This window comes from Triticum aestivum, chromosome 6A, assembly GCF_018294505.1.
Source record: "Triticum aestivum cultivar Chinese Spring chromosome 6A, IWGSC CS RefSeq v2.1, whole genome shotgun sequence".
Lineage (NCBI taxonomy): Eukaryota > Viridiplantae > Streptophyta > Magnoliopsida > Poales > Poaceae > Triticum > Triticum aestivum.
Window position 1 is genome coordinate 161,323,648 of NC_057809.1, and position 17,541 is coordinate 161,341,188.

Here is a 17,541-nt window from a genome sequence, read left to right on the forward strand (position 1 = left end):
CGGGGATCGCCGGAGGCGGCGGGCGAGGTCGGAGGAGGCGGCGACCGGCGCGGGCGGCGCGGTAGCGGAGACCGGTGAGGCGCGGGCCGGGCGGCGGCGGTGCACCGGCGAGGTCACGCCGGTGACGAGGCGGCAGAGCTGGAATCCGGCGCGGTGGGTCGAGCGCCGGCGGAGAGGCGGTTGGCGGTGCGAGGCGCGTGGGCCGGGAGGGCTAGGTGCGGGCCTGCCCGGGCCGCGGCGGAGGGAGGTGGCGATGCCAAGTGGCGCGCCCTGAGTGGCTCGGGGCGGCAGCACTGCTGATGTGGCACGACCCGATTGGTCGGAGTGAGGTGGAGGGTGCAGCGGACATTGTCCGGCGCGGTGAGGACACGTCCGGGGGCGCGAGGGGAGGAATTTTTAGGGTTCATCCACGAATATTTCGGAGGGGATCACATATATATAGGTAGAGGGAGCTAGGAGAGCCCAAATGAGGTGCGGTTTTCGGCCACGCGATCATGATCGAACGACTGAGATGATGGAGGAGGTTCAAGTGGGTTTTGGGCCACTTTGGAAGGGTGTTGGGCTGCAACACACACGAGGCCTTTTTGGTCCCTCGGTTAACCGTTGGAGTATCAAACGAAGTCCAAATGGTACGAAACTTGACAGACGGTCTACCAGTAGTAAATCAAGGCCGCTTGGCAAGTCTCGGTCCAATCCGGAAATGTTTAATCCCCACACACGAAAGAAAGGTAGAAATGACCACCGGAGGAGAACGGAGCGCCGGAATGCAAAACGGACAACGGGGAAAATGCTCGGATGCATGAGACGAACACGTATGCACATGAAATGCACAGGATGACATGATATGCAATGCATGACACGCAAGCAATGACAAGGCAACAACAGCGAATAACAGGAAGACACGTGGCACATCGGTCTCGGGGCATTACACCACGGCTGTCAACATAGCGAATGGCAACAAGCGTGTCGCCATAAAATACGTTCCGCTCATGCTCGAGGGCACGGCCCGGACATGGCTGAACAGCCTGAAGCCCTGCAGCATCAACAGCTGGGTCAGCTTTACCGATGCATTCGTATGCAACTTCACAAGCACGTACAAGCGTCCTCCCAAGCCTCGTCAGCTTTCCTTGTGCATGCAAGGCCCCAACGAGTCGACTCGCGACTACCTCACGCGTTGGGCCGAGCTTCGGAACTCTTGCGAGGGCGTGCACGAGGTGTAGGCTATCGAGTACTTCACCACCGGGTGCAGAGAAGGCACCCTCCTCAAGCACAAGCTCCTCTGCGACGAGTCAGAAACCCTCGACGAGCTGCTGATCATAGCAGACAAGTATGCCACGGCCGACTTCTCCATGAAGGCGGAGATTCAAGTTAGCGTGACTGGTAAAGTGGCCCCACAGGCTCCTAGAACTCCGGCAGGAGACGCCAGTCGGCGGCAACAGCAGAGCGACCACAAGTGCAAGGCCCCGCAGCCGGCTTCCAGTAGCTAGCAGGTGGCGACAGTTGAAGACCAGCAACCGGATGGGCAGCCTCCACCCAAGCGACAGAAAGGTGGCAAGCCCAACTGGTTGCCGGCTTTCTCATACGAGCAGACTCTGGATGGTCCTTGCAAGTTCCATAGCGGCGCGAAGCCATCGAATCACACCACCCGGAAGTGCCACTGGCTCACCAGGATCGCCATAGGAGACGGCCTCCTACCTCCCCCGCCTGCTAGGCAGCAGCCTCCGCCTCCACCCCAGCAGCCGGCTGTCAGGCCAGTCGGCGCAGTACAAGACGAGTACCCCAAAGAGCACGGAGCCTACGTGATATTTACTAGCGTGGCTGATGATCGACGCAGCAGGCGGCGGCAGCGACAAGAGGTGAATGCGGTAGCATTAGAGACACCAGAGTTCATGCACTGGTCCGAGAAGCCTATCAGCTGGAGCAGAGCTGATCACCCAGAGGTGATGCCGAGTCCGGGCTCTTATGCCTTGGTCTTGGATGCCACCTTTGCCACAGATAGACGAGCTGCTCGTTTCTCGCGAGTTCTGATAGACGGAGGCAGTAGCATCAACATCCTGTACAAGGACACTATGGAGAAGTTAGGAATCAAGCAAAGATAGCTTCAGAACAGCCGGACTGTTTTCCACGGCATTGTTCCTGGTCTTTCCTGCTCACCAATCGGCAAGATCCTGATGGACGTCCTCTTTGGAGACAAAGATCACTTCCGCTGAGAGTCAGTTTGGTTTGAGGTGGTGGACCTCCAGAGCCCATACCATGCATTACTTGGCCGACCCGCCCTGGCCAAGTTCATGGCGGTCCCCCACTACGCCTACCTCAAAATGAAGATGCCCAGTTCCAGGGGGATTCTGACCGTAGCCGGCGACTACCGGAAGTCGTCTGCCTGTGCGGCTGAGAGTAGTCGGCTGGCCGAGTCCCTAGTGATCGCGGCCGAGAAGCGGCTCCTTGACCGGGTTGTGGCGATGGCCGGCAAGCAGCTAGAGGTGTCTCCTAACCCAAAGGAGTCGGAGGCTGAGGGTTCGTTCAAGCCGGCCAAAGAGACAAAGAAGATACCCTTGGATACAGAGCACCCAGAGAGGTACGTTGTCATAGGCGCAAACCTCGACAGCAAATAGGAAGGCGAGCTCGTCGATTTCCTCCGTGAGAATCAGGACATCTTCGCATGGTCCCCCAAAGACATGCCAGGTGTACCGACGGAATTCGCCGAGCACAAGTTACATGTCCGATCTGATGCAAAGCCGGTCAGGCAGCCCTTGCGCCGCCTATCAGAAGAAAAGAGAAGAGTTGTCGGAGAAGAGATAGCCCGACTCCTAGCAGCCGGCTTCACTATGGAAGTATTCTTTCCAGAGTGGCTAGCCAACCCGGTCCTGGTACTGAAGAAGAACAAGAAGTGGCGAATGTGTATTGACTACACAAGCCTCAACAAGGCCTGCCCCAAGGACCCGTTTGCTTTACCAAGAATTGATCAGGTGATAGACTCCACAGCCGGATGCGAGCTATTGAGCTTTTTGGATGCATATTCAGGATATCACCAGATCAAGCTGAACCCGGCTGACAGATTGAAGACCGCCTTCATCATGCCGTTTGGAGCCTTTTGCTACCTCACCATGACGTTCGGCTTGAGGAATGACGGCGCCACCTTTTAGCATTGCATGCAGAAGTGCCTCCTCAAGCAACTCGGCAAAAACGCCCATGTCTACGTGGACGATGTGGTGGTGAAGACGGAAAAGCATGGAACACTGCTGGAAGACCTCAAGGAGACCTTTGAGAACCTGCGCCGATTCCATATCAAGCTCAACCCTGAGAAGTGCGTCTTCGGAGTACTAGCCGGCCAACTCCTTGGCTTCCTGGTCTCTAAACGCGGCATAGAGTGCAACCCTGTAAAGATCAAGGCCATTGAGAGGATGGAGGTACCCAGCCGACTGCTGGACGTGCAAAAGTTCACCGGCTGCTTGGCGTCCATCAGCAGATTCATCAGTCGGCTGGGCGAGAAAGCTCTCCCCTTATACCAGCTCATGAAGAAGACCACTTTTTTCGAGTGGAACCACAAGGCGGATGAAGCTTTTCTCCAGTTGAAGAAGATGCTGACTACTCCACCTGTTCTGGCGGCTCCGACTCCTAAGGAACCTATGCTCTTGTACATTGCCGCCACCAGCCGGGTAGTCAGCACAGTCATTGTAGTGGAATGCAAGGAGGAAGGCAAGGCATTACCTGTCCAGAGACCGGTATATTACCTGAGCGAAGTACGGTCGTCCTCCAAGCAGAACTACCCCCACTACCAGAAGATGTGCTATGGCGTGCACTTTGCCGCCAAGAAATTGAAGCCTTACTTTCAAGAGCATCCAATCACTTTGGTCTGCACGGCCCCACTTGCCGAGATCATCGGAAGCCGAGATGCTTCTGGCCGAGTGGCCAAATGGGCCATAGAGCTGGCTCCCTACACCATCCACTACCAGCCCCGCACCGCCATCAAGTCACAAGCACTGGCCGACTTTCTCGCCGACTGGGCCGAGACCCAGTACCTACCTCCAGCGCCAGACTCCACCCATTGGCGGATGCATTTCGACGGCTCCAAGATGCGCACCGGCTTGGGAGCCAGCATTGTCCTCACTTCTCCTAAAGGCGACAAGCTCAAATACGCACTGCAAATCCATTTTGCCGCCTCCAACAACGTCGCCGAGTACGAGGCGCTCATTCATGGGCTCCGGCTTGCCAAAGAACTTGGCATTCGCCAGATCCTGTGTTATGGCGACTCGTACTTAGTGGTCCAGCAGTCGTCTGGCGACTGGGACGCCAAAGATGCAAACATGGCGAGTTACCATTTCCTCGTACAACAACTCAGTGGGTATTTTGAGGGGTGCGAGTTCCTCCATGTGCCAAGAAACGACAGCGACCAAGTAGACGCCTTGGCACGAATCGGCTCTACCCGCCAAGCAATACCTTCCGGCGTCGCCCTTCAACGCCTCCTCAAGCCGTCTGTCAAGCCTTCACCAGAATCAGACTCCGTCTTCGTCCCGGCTCCTCCCGAAGAAGTCGGATCCGACTCCAGAGCCCCGGCGGATGGTACGGGGATTTTGGCAGATGGCTCCAAAGCCGCCACAGTCGAGGCCGGCCCAGGGACTGCAGAACCCGGCCCGGGGACTGCGGTGGACGGCCCGAAGACTCCAGAACTCGGCCCAAGAGCTGCGCCAGTCGGCCCGGGGACTTCATTAATCCAGCAAGCAGTTGTTGACTCCAGCCCGCCGCCTCCCAGCCCAGCCGCCCTCGTCCAAGTCGCAGTTCTGGCAGTCGAAGAAATAGCAGCACCCTCATGGGCCTAGCCCATCCTCAAATTTCTGGTGAGCAAAGAGCTGCCGGCTGATGAGACCTTAGCTCGGCAAGTACAACACCGAGCGGCAGCCTACACCATAGTCAACAGAGAGTTGGTCAGGCGCAGCGTCACTGGTGTCTACCAGCACTGCGTAGAGCCAGAGCAAGGCCAAGCAATTCTTAAAGACATCCATCAAGGCGAGTGCGGCCACCATGCGGCTTAAAGAGCACTCATCGCCAAAGCTTTCCGACACGGTTTCTTTTGGCCAACGGCCTTAGAAGAGGCCAAGGAATTGGTCAAAAAATGCAAAGTGTGCCAGAAGTTCCGCTCCAAGCCGCATCAGCCGGCTTCTGCACTCAAGACCATCCCCATTGCCTGGCTTTTCGCAGTTTGGGGTCTAGACATGGTGGGACCATTCAAGATGGCACGAGGTGGCTTAACTCACTTACTTGTCGCGGTGGACAAGTTCACCAAGTGGATAGAAGCGAAGCCAATCAAGAAACTGAAGGGTCCGACTGCCGTGACTTTCATCTCCGACATCACAATTTGGTACGGCATACAACACAGCATCATCACCGACAACGACACGAATTTTGCCAAAGGCGCCTTGGCCCGTTTCTGTGCGACACAGGGCATCCGACTGGACCTAGCATCCGTCACCCAACCACAGTCAAACGGCCAGGTGGAGTGAGCAAACGGCCTCATCCTATCCGGCATCAAGCCCCGACTGATTGAGCCTCTGGAGCGCTCGGCTGGCTGCTGGCTCGACGAGTTGCCAGCCGTCCTCTGGAGTCTGCGCACGACTCCAAACAAGTCAACCGGCTTCACGCCTTTCTTCCTCGTCTATGGTGCTGAAGCCGTCATCCCAACGGACATAGAATTCGATTCCCCGCAAGTCACCATGTACACCGAGCAAGAAGCAGAAGAAGCACGACAAGATGGCGTCGACCTGCTGGAAGAGGGCCAGCTGTTGGCACTCAGCCGGTCCAGCATCTACCAGCAGAGTCTGCGCAGATACTACAATAGGAAGGTCAGGCCGAGATCTTTCCAGGAGGGCGACCTCGTGCTCCGATTAGTCCAGCGAACAGCCGGCCAGCACAAGCTGTCGGCACCTTGGGAAGGCCCCTTCATCATCAGCAAAGTGCTGGGCAACGACTCCTACTACCTGATCAACGCTCAGAAGCCCCGAGCATGCAAGAGGGATGACTCCAGCAAAGAGACAGAGCGGCCATGGAATGCAAATCTCCTCCAAAAAATTTACAGTTAAATGCAGTATGTATCACGCTACCTTTTGTATTAAAAGTACCAAGACTTCGGGCCCCCCGAGAAGAGCTCGGGGACTGCCCTCTTTTATCTATATGATAAGAAATATGCCTTCGAGTATATTACTCTTTGTTATGCCGCTTGGCACCGGGTTCGACTAGTCGGCCCGGGGACTTGCCGACCTGTGCTATGAAATGCTTCCTGCAGCCGGACGAGTAGTGTGTGGCGTCTAAACTGTCTCCTGCCAGAAGACGCGGCTCGCAGAGCGACTGTCTGGTGGGGAGGAGTAAGGAAGAATGGGCGTCCACATGAAAAATGGCTAAGGACTCAAAGCACAAACATAGCTTAAGGCCGGCTTCCAGCCTTTTTTCGCAAACCGACTCTTGAATAGTCGGCTGGCCGCCTTCTATCCGACTTGTTAAACAACTCTAAAAATGGCTAAGTACTTGCCTTCCCAAAGTGACCAAAAATTTGAACCAGCAGCAGTCCGCGGAGCGGCTGTCTGACTGACAAAGACGGCAACTGAGGGAAGACGGCAAAGGAAAAAGCCAAAAGAACAATGGGCAAGAAAGATAGAAGTCGGATGAATATTTACATAACAAAGGCCCTTGGCCGAATCTTCGAGCAGAATTTCAAAATACACCCCGCGGGTGGAATTGTGCAGATTAACAAGTTCTTCAAAAACTATTAGAACAGATAAAACAAAGACAAGGTGGCAGCCTAGGGGGCGGCAGACGGGTTTGGAGGATCGGAGGAGACGGCGGTGTTGGATGTTGGGGCGGCCGGCTGGGCGGTCTCGGCTTGATCACCTCCAGCAGCAGTCGGCTCGGGCGGGCACGGCTCGTTGCTGGAGGCACGGTCGAGCTGAGGCTGGCCGTGCACTCCGTCTTCCGGTGCCTCCGTCTTGCTCCCGTCCTCCGCCTCATCTTCCTCCTCGACGCTGGAGCCGATCACCTCTGCCGAGTCCTCGCCGTAGTCGAGGTTCAGCCCAAACCACTCCGGGGGCACCTCCTCGCTATCTTCAGCCCGCTCGGGGACAAAGATGCTGGCGTCGGTGTACTCGGCAATCGCCGCCGCACGCTTGACAAGGGCGTCTTCCGCGGCTGCCAGCTCCGACTGGGCCTCTGACCGGAGTGTGGCCAGCCGGTCTAGGTCCAGCCCCGGATACCATACCTTGACGAATTCCAAGGCTCGGCACGCTCCGGCCTGGGCCGAGGAACCCTTCTAGGCCTCAAGACGGCCAGTCGGCAGTCCGACTGGGGTGCGCGGAGCCTGCACGTCTGGCCACAGGGCGGCGATCGCTTGGGCGCCGACACGTTGAAGCCGGCGCAACATCTGGTGGGCCAGCCGCAAGCGAGCCCCAATGCTCAGAATATGCTCGTCAAGAGTCCGAGGGGCATCAGCGGCAATCTCCGCGCCACCCGCCCTCCGCTCCTCGCGGTCGGCCTCGATAGCTTGAATGGCGGCCTGCGAGTGGCAGGGAAAGAAGTCTGCCAAGACGGAAAGAATGAAGAACAAGTCAAAAAAACTAGGAGTCGGCTCGACATATAGTCGGTGGCTCGAAGAAGGAAAGCAAAGAGGCTCACCGTCGACGAGGTCCTCGATCTCGTGGAAGCCGGAGACTAGCATTGCCTCCTTGTCGGTCCAGGAGGAGCGCTCGCTCGCGAACTCGGCCAGGAGGGCAGCTTCCGCCTCTTCCGCCTCCTTCTGCGTCTTCGTAAGCACTACAAGAAATATGTCAACTTATGACCTTCTGTCAGTGACCCTCGAAGAATTGGTCATAAATCTACGACCATTTTAGACCAATTGGTCAAAAGCTGTTCAGGGGGCTCCAAACCCTGAACCATTGCGACCATTTTGGTCAGAAAGGTCGTAATTTCCTTACACGAAATGGTCATAAAGCAAACAGTGCTAGTCCGCTGCCTTATTTCTAGCTGATCATGACCAATATAGATGATCATAGCCTTGTAGATTGTGGTGGGTTGTGATGACTAGGCGCCATCTCATCAGTTTTGCCTATGTGTCATGTCCATGTGGCAGTTTTTGCCCTAGGTTGTGAAGCAACCTATATTTCTATCATTCCCAAAATTCCCAAAAAAATCTCATAAATTTTTTGGGTCATATATTCATCAAATATGTAAAAATCCCTCCTTGCCTAGTTCAAAACTAATTCAACAATATTCATTTTCCTATTATGTTCACAACAACACTTTATGAAGGAAGTGCTATTTATATATTCTTGATTGCCCTAGGAATTTTTCGGCACTCTTTCCTATCCAAATAATTACCGCATGACAAAATTCAGCTCCATTTGCCTAGCAAATCTTCCTCGGCAAATTTCCAAAGTTTTTGTCCACCTAGAAGCATTGTGAAGGAAGTACCTTTTTTATATCTCTAAATGACATGAAATTTGTACAGTTCCTTCATATGCCCAAATTATCACCCTCCTCCAAATTGCAGCTCAGTCAAATCATCTATGTGAGCCCAGGTTCAATTTATATTTTATGGCCAAATTGGCACGTTGCAAAGCAAGTGTTATATAGACCCCTCCTTTTACCCTCAAACTTTTCGGGCACTCTTCCATACCCAAATCATTGCCACATGATAATATTTAGCTCAATTTTCCTAGTAAATCTTTCTCGGGAAATTTCCAAAGTTTCTACCTCGAGAGAAGCTTTGTGAAGTAAGTACTAGCTAGGCTTACCCAAATGATCTGAAAATTTACCAGCGCATGACCATACCTAAGTAACTTACCTACACCAATTTTGAGCTCATTTCATTCATCCAATCTCTCTCACTAGTTTTCCCAAGTTTCTGTCCATAGAAGAGCATTGTGAAGGAAGTACCACTTTGGCATGTCCAAATGGTATCAATTTTCTACAATGCTTTCCTATGCCCAAAAAACCATCCTCCACAAAATTTCAGCTCAATCCATTCATTATTTTGAGCCCATCTTCAACATTCATATTTTTGTCCAGCGTGGTACTTTGCAAAGCAAGTACTACCTAGGATCCTCCTTTTGATCTAAAAATTTGTGAAGACATTCTCCTTAGTAGATGATCATCCTCAGCCAAAACTCACGCCCATTGGCCATGTGCATTTTCCGTACCGCTAATCAAACACTTGGTTGCTAATTCATGTTTGAGCATCGATCGGTCTCCTCGTGAGAATCTTATGTTGTAATTTTCTTCCTAGCACCAACCTGGGGAGTGCCCAACCCACTAGACATATCTAGGCCGCCCAGAACACATGGCACCATTACGGTCACGCGGTGACCATGCGATGGGCATGTGAGTTTACGCGCTCTAGAGTTGAGGCCCTCGGCCACCGCCCAATCCTCGACGTATCGCCACCAAACCATGTATTTATGATTAAATAGGTCCTTATGTAACTAGAAATGATTTTTGGAAAAAATAAATAGCAAACTATGAGGCAGCTGCAGTTCAAATTTGACCCGCTTCCAACTGAATCGGCGGAAATTTGTCTTTTTCACGAGAGGTGGATCAATTTTTTTTACACCCAACCATTTTGTCAATTGTGCATTAACTATGGCCTAGTATTTTATAAAAATGATTTGGTCCAATTTTGCAACAATTATTTGGTAGTTCCTTCACAAAAAAACCTCCTTTCGGGCACTCGAAAAATGGAAAATGGTTTTTTCGTCCAATGAAAATGAAAACTTCCTTAGGCAACATTGTTTTCCATTCCAATATGCACCCTTGTGCACAATATGAGATCATTTGAACAAACTATGCCATGAATGTGGCCATAAGATTGATCATTTGGCTTGAAAGCCATGATTCTTCACACATGATAACTCATTTCTAAGAACACTTTTTTAAAATAATTATCGTATTACAAGTTTATTATTATTCCCGGAAACTTGGTCATATATAATGACACAATGCGAAGGTTTTCCAATTTTTTGATTTTTTTGAATTTTTTATACCCGTTTCAAAATATAGTCAAAACGGCGGGCTTGACCGTTCCTAGCAAGCGGTTGAATGTTGGAATTTTTTTGGTGTTTCACTGATTAAATAGATACTTATGTACCTAGAAATGATTTTTGTAAAAAATGAAGAGCAAACTACGAGGTAGCTACAGTTCAAATTTGACCTGCTTCGAGCTAAATCGACGAGAAATTTATCTTTTTCACCAGAGGTGGATCAAAACTTTTCACACCCAACCATTTGGTCAATTGTGCATTAAAAATGGCCTAGTATTTTATAAAATTGATTTGGTCCAATTTCGCAACAAATATATGGTAGGTCCTTCACAAAAAAAACTCATTTCGGGCACAAAAATGGAAAATGATTTTTCCGTGCAAAGAAAATGAAAACTCCCTTAGGCAACATAAAATAATTGCCGTATTACAAGTTTGTTATTTTTCCTAGGAACTTGGCCACATATAATGACACAATGCGAATGTTTCCCAATTTTTTTATTTTTTTTATTTTTTTATGCTCGTTTCAAAATGCGGTCAAAACGGTGGGAATGACCGTTCCTAGCTAGTGGTTGAATCTTGGAATTTTTTTGGTGTTTTTATGATTAAATAGATACTTATGTACCTAGAAATGATTTTTGGAAAAAATAAAAAGCAAACTACAAGGCAGCTACAGTTCAGATTTGACCCGCTTCCAACTGAATCAATGGAAATTTGTCTTTTTCATGAGAGGTGGATCAAAACTTTTTACACCCAACCATTTGGTCAATTGTGCATTAAATATGGCCTAGTATTTTAGAAAAATGATTTGGTCCAATTTCGCAACAATTATTTGGTAGGTCCTTCACAAAAAAACCTCCTTTCGGGCACTCGAAAAATGGAAAATGGTTTTTTCGTCCAATGAAAATGAAAACTTCCTTAGGCAACATTATTTGCCATTCCAATATGCACCCTTGTGAACAATATGAGATCATTTGAACAAACTATGCCATGAATGTGGCCATAAGATTGATCATCTGGCTTGAAAGCCATTGATCTCCACACGTGATAGCTCGTTTCTGAGAACACTTTTTTATAATAATTGCCGTATTACAAGTTTGTTATTTTTCCTGGAAACTTGGCCACATATTATGATACAATGCGAAGGTTTCCCAATTTTTTAATTTTTTTGAATTTTTTATGGCCGTTTCAAAATGCGGTCAAAACTGCGGGAATGACCGTTCCTAGCTAGTGGTTGAATATTGGAATTTTTTTGGTGTTTCACTGATTAAATAGATACTTATGTACCTAGAAATGATTTTTGGAAAAAATAAATAGTAAACTATGAGGCAGCTACAGTTCAAAATTGACCCGCTTCCAGCTGAATCGGCGAAAATTTATCTTTTTCACGAGAGGTGGATCAAAACTTTTTATACCCAATCATTTGGTCAATCGTGCATTAAATATGGTCTAGTATCTTAGAAAATTGATTTGGTACAATTTTACAACAAATATTTGGGAGGTCCTTCACAAAAAAAACTCCTTTTAGGCACTCGAAAAATGAAAAAATAATTTAAAAGAACTCATTTCTCGTAACTCTTTAAAAAATATGTCTTATTTCAATTTATGATTATTCTGGAAAACTATAGTCAAATTTGCTAACACAATGAGAAGTTTTTTTTTCAAATTTTCAGGTCATAATAAAATAGCTAACATGATTTAGCATCTTACTTTTAGTCAATTACGACCAATTTAAATGGTCAAAATATCAATACATATATACTGCGTTCTGATTGGTCCATGGGCCTCTCACACGGATCATGGATAAATCACCGTCGGATCCTCCTGGATCCAAAGACCATCATCTCTCGGTCTCACCCACCCACCGCGAGCTACCCCTCAAAAAAAACCCACCGCACACCACTCCTCTTTCTACCCGCGCAGCGAACCCTAGCGCTCTCACCCTCTTCCTCCCTCTGGATCCACCGCCGCCGCACACAACTCCTCCTTCTGGATCCACCGCCGCCGCCCCCAACCCCACTCCCTCCCTCTGGATCTCGACACGCCGCCGCCCCCTCACACTCTCACCGCCGTGGGCTGGAGGTGCCGCACTGGATCCGGTCCAGGGCACCACCACTAGCTGGCGTCGTGGGCGGGGTGTGGCGCCCGACCAAGTGTGCCCCCTGCTCCCCGTGCCCGACCGCTCGCTCCGCCTCAACCTCGTCGTCTCCAAGGACCTGCGCAGCCGCCTCCAGGATCACGTCTTCGCGCTCAAGGAGGACTCCACGCTGCCGCCCGTCACATCGACCTCATCAGGGTCAGTCCCTTTCCCCCCTTCCCCAATTCCCCGTCCATTCTGCTATGGTACGCCCTGACGGATCGAAATGGCCCCTGACTCACAGATCTCTCCCGTCCCCTCCTTCCCTCGCAGCGGCCGCCCTGCTCGCGTTGTTCCAGCAGTGGGGTCTCCGGTGCAGCCCGACGGTGAACCCGGGGCACCTGTGCGGGACGCGGGACTGGATAGAGTCCTTCGCGCAGAATGCGTCCGTCGGCTGCAGTTGCGACCGCTGGCCCGTGTGCCGCATCACGCACCTGTTCGTTTACTGTCTTTCCCGCTCGCCCGAGGCCTCTGGCTTTTCGGTTTTCTCGGTGCCTTTGCTTGTGGATTGACGACTGGGCTCTGGATCATGCAGGAACATCACTGGATTCTGGAATCTGACCGAGATCCCGCCGGAGCTCTTCAACTCGACGGAGCTGGTCTCTCTATGAGTCATGGCATTGGTGTCTGTTGCTGTGCAAACTGCTTACACTAGGCAATGCGAGAATTAACCAGCCTACTAGAAGTAGGAACATGAGGTTGGATCACTGTGCAAACTGCTTACACTAGGCATACCTCCCTTTTGAAGCCGGTGTGCAAACTGCTTACACTAGGCATTGGTGTCAATTTGCTCTAGTCATGTTCCGTCTAGCTGTTCTGATATGTCAATTTGCTCTAGTCCTGTTCGATTCGTATGGATCTAAAAACAATTCCTTAGGGCTGAAATTATAAATGTATACGGCAACGAATTCTTGTGGTTCTAAATTTGCTGAAATTGCAAATGTGTCTGAGAACAAATTATTAATAGAATTCTTGGGGTTGCTGAAATTAGAATATTAATAGACTGCGTTGAGGACTCTGCTTCATTTTATTGTGATGCCGAATAAATCATATGTTATGGTTCAAGGTACAAGGGGAATTCGCTGGCCCAGATGAGGAGCCAAAGCAACACCAAGTCACAGTTTCACACGCCGCTTCTAAGGGGAGATATGCAAGGTAATAAACTCCTAACATCTTCAGTTTGTTTTTCTGGGTTGCTCTTTGTTCAACACCACTGTGCATGGTCATTTTGCATTCTGAAATGTGATTTCCAGATCTATAGCTCAAATACTATGGTTCCCAGTGTTAACTTGTCCGTTGTTGTTTATATTCCAAACTATTTTTCCCTGAAAAATGGGTATCATTAATTCTTCTGTTCCCATGTGGTTAGCCTGATTTTGTTCTTAAAAAGTAAACATTCTACATTGCAGGGTGCATTAGTGATTGGCTAAGAACAGTACTGAAAAAAGAGCAGTCTATTCATTCCAAAAACATTCTCTGATTCTAAAATTTACTGAAATTAGAATAAAATATACACAATGTGTTGATAACTCTGTTCCCTTCACTATATTCTATTTAACACATGTGTTCTAGTTCAGGTTTAAAGAGAATTTGAATGCCAAGCCACTGGAGACGAAGCAAAACCACCATCAAGTTGCTGTCTCATGCGCCACTTCAAAAGGGAGGTATGCAAGTTGAACACTCCTAACCTCTTACTTATTTCTTTTTGGATTGCTCATTGGTGTCTGCTGTGCAAACTGCTTACGCTAGGCATTGGTGTCTATTTCTGTGCAAACTGCTTACACTAGGCATTGGTGTCCCTCCACTCCTCACAGCGCCCCCTCTCTTCCTCCCTCCCGCCATTTCGAGTTTGGATCCGTGATTGCAGCTCCTCTTTTCTGTAATTGCAGCAATGTCGCTTGATGAGTTGATGTCGTTCATGATGTGATGTTCTTTATGTAGATCAAGGTGCCTACATCATGGAGACAAACATAGATCTGAGTCGTCAGGTAATCTGTTTCTCTTTTCCAGTATGTATAATAGTTTGTTTTCTCAATCTCCTCTTGTTGATTCTGTCTTGCTATAATAGTTCATCGGTACACTAGAGCCTGAATATGCACTTCGTACTGTTTCTTTTTTGCTTCCCAGGAGTGGTCAAGGTCTGCAGGCGTATTTCCTCGTATCTCCCCCTGATAGAATCATGGGTTTGAGATGAGGAGGATGTGGACCTCTTTAGGCAGGTAATATATGTTGTTAATTTGTTTTCTCTTTTCCAGTATGTATATATGGTTAATCACTTAATCTGTTTTCTTAATCTCATGTTGTTGATTCCGCCCTAGTATATAGTAGTTCATCGATATGCTAGGGCCTGAATACTTACTCTTTTGGTTTGCTTGACAGGGTCTGAGAGAGTCTTAAGATGTACTCAAGTTCAAAAACCACGACACTTATTCTGGAGCGGAGGGAGTAGTGTCTTGTTTAGCTTCCAGGTTCCGCTAAGGGGATTAAAGGGTGAGGAGAATGTAGACAACCAAGATAATTATGAGGAGGAATGCATGGGCCATGATCCTGCGGTTACCTAGCTATAGTCGAGGAAAGACGAGTAGCAAGTTAAGGATGCAAGAGCATGGATGATGGATCCAAGGATCTGTATGTTAAGTACCTGCTGCTAGCCTTTTGTCTGTTTGTGGCGGGATGTCCCAAAAACTTGTAATGGAAGTTAGTTCACAAGCAGCAAGATTTACTGTGTTCCTAATGATTGTCATGTATGAATGTGTTGCAGGCATCTTGCATACCATATTCTCATGGGTGGATGCAGCAAGGGGCTGGGCAAGCGCGGTGCACAGTGGATGGAGGTCATCTCGTGGGAGCCCAGGGCGTTTGTCTACCACAACTTCCTGGTAATCACTGCTGCTACCCACTCCGCCTTCCCTTTAACACCCATAATCACTGTTGCTGCCGCCATGGTTCATTCGGTCCTGCACCTGCTCACGCATGCACACTGTCTTGTGTTTGTGGGAAGCTGGTTTTGTTAGGTAGTCCATCGATGATGTATGGGTTTCTGTTTGTAATCTGCGCTGATGCCCACTCTGAAAGTTTGGTGACAAAATAATGCATCTTGAATCCTGGGAAGACTACTAATAATCTGTCATTGGAAGATATGCTACAGCAATGCAGCAATTTGAATTGATATTCACATTGAATTAATGACTTGCCTTGTTGTATGCAATTGAAACATACCCATATAAAAGAAGTCTGTTCCATGCAACATTTTTACTGTTTTACTCAACTTGTTTTTGTAGTTACTTGATACATATTACCTTCGTCCCATAATAAACCATCAAATGTACTCCTGGGAGGGATAAACATCTTTTTTAGAACATGGGTTGAAGCAGACTGTACTCGCCTACTGAGAATATGAAAACAAGATATTCTGTTTGCTAATATGAAGATGGCATTGTGTTTAATCTAGTACTAATGATTGTTTCATTCTCATATAAATTTGTTAATGATGGTGATTTTGTACTAGCATATAAACTTGTTTTTGTTGTCACTTGATACATACTTAGCTTGTACTTGAAGTTGTGGGCTAATGCTTGTAATTTTGTTCTACTTGTATGCATTGGTACCCCCATCATCGAGCGCGCACGGATGCAATAGTGGCAAGAAGATCATGGTCGTGTGCATCATCAAGCACACCATGGCGAGCATCGACCTCCTCACAGTGGCAAGAAGAGCATGTGCCTAGTTTGTAATCGCTGTCGAAGGAGCTCCATGCTGAAGAACATAACACTTGTAGAGCTTGTAAAGTACCATGTTATTGAACTTGTGGAGCATGTAACTGTGACTTTCACTATTGTATGTTAGAGTTATTTGTACAGCAGCAACTCTGTATTGATTGGTAATATTTGTACAGCAGCAACACTGGCTGGTAATATTTGAAGTATTTTGTGTGTTTTCTGTGCCAATTTAAATATTGTGTATTTATTTACGTTAAATTGGAAAATGAAGAATGTGACCCTGACAAAAAAAGAAAAAATGAAACTGTTGAGACAAAAAGGCCATGGGCCAGAAAATAAAAAGGTTGCAATGAGGGCCATGGGCAAAAAATAAAAAGGCTGCAATGTTGGGCTTGGTCTATGAAGCTGACAAAAATTCATAGAAAAAAATATAAATGGGCTGAATTAATGGGCTCGGCCCATATAAACACCAAATTGGACCGGGCTGAATCTTGTGCCACGTCAGATTGCCACGCTGGATGCCTACGTGGCCTAGGGAGGTTGCTAGTGACCAAAACGCCATAGTAGACGTATTTTGGTCATAAACGTCTACGACCATTCCAGAAGAAAGGTTGCTATAGTCAGTTTATGACGGCCAGCTTTTGACCTTTTGTTTTTGATCACAAAAAGGTCACAAATGAAAATTTGTGACCATTCAGTGACCAATAGTGGTGGTCACAAGTTGACATATTTCTTGTAGTGAAGCAGCTCCTTCTACTCTGCCAATTATGCGGCCAGCAGATCGCGCTCTGCGGCGAGCTTGCTGCACTCCTCCCCCTTGGCGCACAACGTGGAGTTGGCTTCGCTCAGCTGCTATTGAAGAGCGGCGTTGGCCTCTAAAGAGAAAGAAGAAAGAAGGCGTTAAGTCATCAATGAAAAAGGTCGCCGGGGAGTTCCGGCCCGACTGCTCAGCAGTCGGCCCGAATCTCGGGGACTACAGCCCGCGGGTGCGCCAGCGCGCCCCCGCAAAGAAGAAAAAGGACTCACTCCGGCTCTCCGACAAGTCGGCAGTCCGCTTGCCCAGCTCTTCAACATTGCGGTTGAAGGCGGTGACATGGAGGTTGTGATAGTCCTGCAACAAGTATTTCAGAACAAAGGTTAGTACCCGGAACTTACCAATTGGAGTTCCCAGTGGGTGCGCTAGCGCGCCCCCACAGAGAGAAACAAGAAAACAGGGACAAAGGAGAAAGCATACCCGGATGTCTGCCCGCGACGCCAGGTGCGCCTTGGTGCAGTTTTGGATGGCGTCGCTCTCAGCTCGCAGCTTTGTCTGGACATCCAGAAGCGCCTGGTTCAGCGGGCCCGTGCCGCCTCCTCGCACCCACCCAATGGGCGCGGCGCTCGTCGCTTTGGCATCTGGAATCGTCGAGTTGGCGGTGCCGGTCTCCAAGAGCCGCGGCGCTGAAGTCACCTTCTCAAGACGGCGGCGCGTTGGCGAGCCGACTTGAAGGAGTAGCCTTGCCACGGCCTCATCTTGAGTCGGCGGCAAGGGCGGATCCGCCGGCTGTTTGCCTTGCGCGCTTCTAGACGGCGACGGGGGCGGCTGTGGTGGCGCGACAGCGTCCGGCATGGGGGCGTCGCCGCCGCCCCTCTCCACGATCGGGAACTCGCCGCCGGCTTCCCCTGACTGCCC